The sequence below is a fragment of the Macaca thibetana genome, chromosome 12 (genome assembly GCF_024542745.1).
Source record: "Macaca thibetana thibetana isolate TM-01 chromosome 12, ASM2454274v1, whole genome shotgun sequence".
In the NCBI taxonomy this organism is placed as follows: Eukaryota; Metazoa; Chordata; class Mammalia; order Primates; family Cercopithecidae; genus Macaca; species Macaca thibetana.
Genome location: NC_065589.1, coordinates 117,974,726 through 117,980,725, shown reverse-complemented (window position 1 = coordinate 117,980,725; position 6,000 = coordinate 117,974,726).

The window sequence follows — 6,000 nt, the reverse complement described above, 5'->3', positions numbered from 1 at the left end:
CAGGGGGAGTCATGCATTTGGTGGAGGCTGTGATAGGAGTTGGGGAACTTCCAAGAACTTCCCTCAATGGTGAGGTCTCATTCATTCACTCAAGAAGCCTTTACTGATCTAACATGTGCCAGGATGCGATGAGCTCATAGTCCTGAAAAGGCATGGTAGGTACATGCATAGGATTACACCACCACCATCCATCCATCCGTCCATCTGCCCATCCATTCCAGACTAGGCTCCCAGATTGGCCAGGAACAGACTTAAAGAGAAGTGGCCAGAAGCCTCACTCACATCCCATCCAGTCCCCTGTTGAGCAGTGAGCCTAGGATGCAATTTACATCTTGATGAGGGGCTCTTCTTCATGCAATGCTCTTTGATCTAATTCTATGCATGCTTGCAATTCAAGTCACTTACATCAGGAGACTCCTTGGGCCCTGGAGATGCCAACAGAGAGGTGGCCAGGCGGGGCTTGAGCACTGAGGTACCCATACTTAAGAAGAAGCTACCAAGAAGACCAGCAGTGTGCTGGGTGCAGCAACCCCAAGCTGCCAGGGGCAGGTGGAGGGGGGCAGAGATGCCCCAGCAGCCAGGGCCCAGCCCTTCCTGTTTATTTGTATTTGCCAGTGGGTTCATTCCTGGTGCATGTGGAGAAAAGAACATGGTGGGTCTAAAGGACCATGGATTGGAGCCACAGGATTTTCTGTGTTAAGGAGTGAAACGCATGTGCTGAGGACTGTGGGGATACCTCTGGGAACAGAGAGGATTGCTTTTGAACTTGAGACTGTCAGGGAACACCCCAGGTGCTTCAGTGCTGCGGATGCCAGTGACTGGCTGTAGGGGGAGCTGTGGAGTCAGGTCCTTGTCTTTAATGCAGTTCAATCCAGTTTGATAGATCACACACTTTCCATGTTGCTCTGGTTGACAGCCACAGCTCCAGGGTCGGAGATGAGACGGAAGAAGCTAATGGGGTAGGTGGTGCCTGAATATGCCATTCTCCTGAGCCTTCTCTTTGAGCCCATGGAAAATGGCCTGGCCTTGGAGGGCCTTGGAGAGCACTGGTAGCTGCCTTGCTGGCATCACCCAGAGTGTCAGGCAGGTTGCAAACTCTGCCATTAGGCTTCCTGGAGGCAATCCCGCTCCACCACTTAACACTACCTGAGTGACCTTAGGAAAACTTTCTTAACGTCTCTTTGACTCAGTTTATCTATCTGTAAAATAGGGATAAAATTGCATAAGGGTTATTTGGGCTGTTCACAAATATTCTGCTTCTCCTTCTGGGCACATGGCAAGATCACACTTCTCTGCCTTAAAAAAAAAAAAAAAAACCAAAACAGTCTTTTAAACATACTTGGAACAGTCACAAAATTAATTTCATTTCCTTATCTACTTTGAACTTACCCATGGTGTTGTGACTTTTGTGTAGCCAATGAATTATAAGTGATTTGTTACATCTTCACCACACTTCCTTCTACCCACCACTTCCATGGCAACCATGAAATGTTGGTGAAAAGCACAAGCCCCCTGTCAGCCTGCACTACTCATGCAGCACATGCAAGAAACAAACCTCTGTTGTCTTAAACCACCGAGATTTTTTGTCAGCACAGCACAACCCAGCCCGTACTGACCAATACCCTTTATGACTGCTCCAGACTGAATTGTGCCCCCTCCTAATTCATAGGTTGAAGGCTTCACCTCCAACGTGATGGTATTTGGAGATGGGGTCTTTGGGAAGTGATTAGGTTTAGATGAGGTTATTAGGGTAAGGCCCTGATGATGGAATTACAACTTTTAAAATTTATTTATTATTATTTTTTAGAGATAGTGTCTCACTTCACCACACAGGTTAGAGTTCAGTGGCATAATCGTAGTTCACTGCAGCCTCGGACTCCTGGGCTCAAGCAATCCCTCTCACCTTAGCCTCCTGAGTGGCTGGGACGGCAGGTGCACGCCACCACGCTCGGCTTGGAATGAGAAGAGACACCAGAGAGCTTGCGCTCTCCTCCCTTTCTGAACACACCAAGGAGAGGCCATGTGAGCCCAGAGGTGGTGGCCTCACAAGAAGCCCACCACGCTGGTGCCCTGATTCCGGACTGCCAGCCTCCAGAGGTGCGAAAGTAAGCCTCTGCTGTCAAACCCCCAGCCTGTGGTATGTGGTTATGGCAGCCTGAGCTGATGCTCTCCCACCTCTGTCATAACGGCGTTGTGAGGACTTCACAGGTTCTGTATAAAGTGCTTTGTGCAGCGTCCTGCGTGTAGGAAACAGTAGAGTATAGGCATCCACTATTGTTACCCCTTGCTGTGGAAAATGGAATGGTCCTGCGTAAAACCGAGTGAAGATGAGGTGCGTGTCTACTTTGGAGCATTTCCCACCCCTGTTTTCTGGAAGCGTCATTCATTCCCACATGCATACCAGCACCGTTCAGGCTTCCAGTCAACACGTGCCCAGGACTCACTTTGTTCCAGGCCTCAGTACTCCATGCACTCATCTGGAAGACCTTACCTGAGCCCCAGGGGTTCACCATACCTAGCCTGTATTCCCCAGGGGCTCACAGTGGAGGGGGACCCAGAGAGTGACATCGCCGATGAAGAGGATGACTCTCTTGGGGCAGGGAGAGCCCTGTGGAGGGGCCTAACTCAGCAGGCTCAGGGCCCCCCCTGCGGGAGATGCACTTGATCTGAGCCATGAGGACAGGAGGACACACCTGGTCAAAGGCCGTCAGAAAGGCCACTCCAGGCACAGGGAAAGGAGGGAGCACAGGAGGGAGCCTCGATCCTCAGGGAGCCCTGAGCCCACGTGAGAACCCCCAGCAGGGTCCTGGCGGGCGGCAATCCCTCTTCTGACCCCAGTGCAGGGTCAGTGGCTGTGACACTCCAGCTCCCACTGGGGAGAATGAAGGAGGAGAGGGAAGGAGGGTTTGTGTGCAGAGTTCCTGCTTGCTGTGTGGCCTCATTTGCTCTCCCTGAAGACTTACAAGGTAGGTACTACTGTGTCCACTTAATAGATAAGGGCACTAAGCTCAGAAGAGCTGTGAGACCACAGTCATATGGGAAGGACAGTGCCTGGATGCTTCTGAACTCAGTAGATACCGTCAACTGGCTGAGGATAGGAGAGCTGGGTTTTCAGAAAGTTCCTGAATGGCTGCGAACAAGGTGGGGAGAGCCAGCGCTGGGTTTGCGTGGGCTTGGCCTTGGGAACAAGCACTGCCAAGACAGAATGCTTGGGCCCGAAGGCAGATGACCATGCCGGGGCTCACACTCACTTCTGTGTGCATGGTGAGAGGCTGCCCAAGGGGCCGCTCAGCCTCAGGGATGATAATGGCCTTGGGGCCATCCCCAGTTGCAGCAGAAAGGTGAAGTAGATCTGAGTACACCCCAAATCCCCACCAAGCTCTGCCGCTTAACGGTTCTGACCTTGGGCAAGAGCCTTAGCTTCGCCAAGACTCAGTTTCCCTATCTGTAAATTAAAGGTGGCTTTCTTCTCATAGGGTTGTTGGAGTTTTAAAGAAGACCGTGGACAGAAAATGTCCAGCTCAGTGTCTAGGCCTCCAGCAGCTTCTCAGGAACTTCTCCTGCCACCACTCACCGTTTCATGACCTTCTTCTGCAGACCTCTCTTTCCCCTCACAGACAGGCTGCAGCCTGGAGCCAGGACACACTAGCAACCCGAGGACATCCACGCGAGGCTCCGGGCTGCAAGTGTGGAGGAGACCCAAGGACCCCTCAGCATTTTCAACTCATCATATGTCATTTGGGAGGGTCGCTGCCCCTCTCGTGGCCTCGTTTTATTGCCAGTAAAACAGGAAAGAAGGGGGTTGAACTGGTCGATTCCTGAGACCTCTTCTGGCTATAAGAGAATTCAATACTGGGTGGTAAAGTGTAGGGAGACACACAACTGGATGAGGTCCTTTGAAAAATCCGAGTGGACCTCACACAGGTACGTATGCAAGCACATGCAGGTCCATGTGTGCTCGTGGGCACACCTGTGTGGTGTCATGAGTGCATGCATGTGTGCATAGGTGTGTGTTCGTGTGTGTGGGTGGCGGCGGGCATGTGTCTGTCTCCCAAGGACCCATCTGTTTTGAACTAAACAGAGAAAGCATTCTCCCACCCAGGATGTGAGCATAGCCCGTACTTCCTGATTGCTGTTCTCCCTGAGCAACCCAGTTAAATTGACCCAGTCACCCTGTTATATGGGTTTGGGGTTGAGGGCATGCCAGCCTCTCTCCCTTGATTTGCAATTTAGCTGACCCCAGCACTCACTGGCCCCTCCCAGCTAATGCTGCTCACTGTCCTCTTGTGAGCATCGGCCTTGGACCACCTGTGTGCACAGTAAAGATGAGAGTCTATTAACAGGGACAAGGATGAGCAATTCAGGTACAGGGTCGTGTGTATACTTCCATTGTCAACAGCGGCCATTATTTATTTGAAATGAGGCCTTTCTCATGTTCTGGCCATTGCTCCTATGAGTACGAGCATGTTGAAGGCTTAGTAATTTTCACATGGTAGAGACTCAGAACAGAGAGGGCTGTGGCTCCCTGTGGCAGTCAAAAGAAGGGTCGTCCCACGCAGGTGTGCCACCCCCACATCACAAAGAGGGAAACGCAGCTGCAGGATAGGGAGGTGAGGGTTGAAGAGCATGTGGTGGCCTCAGATGAGCTCCAACTTCTTGGCCCAGACAAATGACCTCCCAGGATACCAGGGGAATTTGCAGATGTGAACTCAACCCCTCCATCAAGAACCTTGGAGGAATCTTGGAGAGCTGGAGGCTGGATACACGACCAAATTGATCATCCTCCAGACAGGAAACAAGCACATTTTTAGTAACTACAGCTGGTGGGAGGCAGCATGGTACTGGGGAAAGCGAACAGGGTTTGGAACTAGACGGAGCTAGGACAGAATCTTTCTGGATCGTGTGACCTTATACGAGTCCCTGAGCCTGCCTTCCCCCATCTGTGAAATGGGATAATAAATACCACATGTGAGACTCACATGAGATGTGGCTTTCCAAGAGAGCCGGAAAAAGAAGCTACTACTTTTCTTCTCCTTCCCCTATAAGCCCGCTACATTCTCTTCTAAAATATGGAGAAGGATTTGGAAAGAATTTGGAAGGAATGTGTTTCTTCTGAGAAAAGACCGTGACAAACTCCCCTTTTTCTCTCTCAGTGGACATATGAGCTTCAGAGGTCGGGGGCAGCAGCCAACAGAAAGCATGTGTATTTTAAGCAAGTATTTGCAAGAGTTTCTCACGTTAGAGGTACTGGATCCATGATCCCATCGGCCTGGATCATTCCGAGGCTCCACTGGACTTGTGGAGGAAGTGAGGAAATGCTGAGAGGACGTTAGGGACGTTAGAACAGGTCATTGGACTTTGAGCTGGTTAAATGATTGTATTCAAACGGGAATGACCACTGACCCCACATCAGCCTGGCTGAGGTGTCCAGCAGAGTGGCTCCAGGCTTGGTTCCTGTGATCTGCTCCTGCCCCAGAGTATTATCATCAATGCATCCAGTAAGGACTTAGAGAATCCACTTATCAATTATTCAGATGACAGAAAGAACTACTCAGCAGGAGACAAAAATTCTCAGGCTTGTAATAAACTTACTTTCACATAATCCTCACAACCACTCCGTGAGATTCAGGCAGTTTTATATTTTTGTTTTACATTTGAAGGGCTTGGACAGGCTAAGTGACCTGCCGAAGGCCACGTGGCTGGGAGGGAGCGGAGGCAGAAATTGAATGGAAATCCAGCAGAGCTTTTCCTGGAATTGTGTGTGAAACAACAGCTCCTGTTGCTGCATCTGAGACTCTCAAGAGCCTGGAGAAGGCCAGGGAGGAATTATTTTCAGGCTTTTGTTCATTCCTTCATTCAACCGATGTCCAACGAACATCTAATACGTGCCTTGCACATTCTAGGTCCTGTTGATACAGTGGGAATAGGGGTACCCAGCAGGGGATCTTGCCCTTCCAGGCCAGGGAAAGTAAGGTGTGGGGGGAAGCAAACAATTACAAA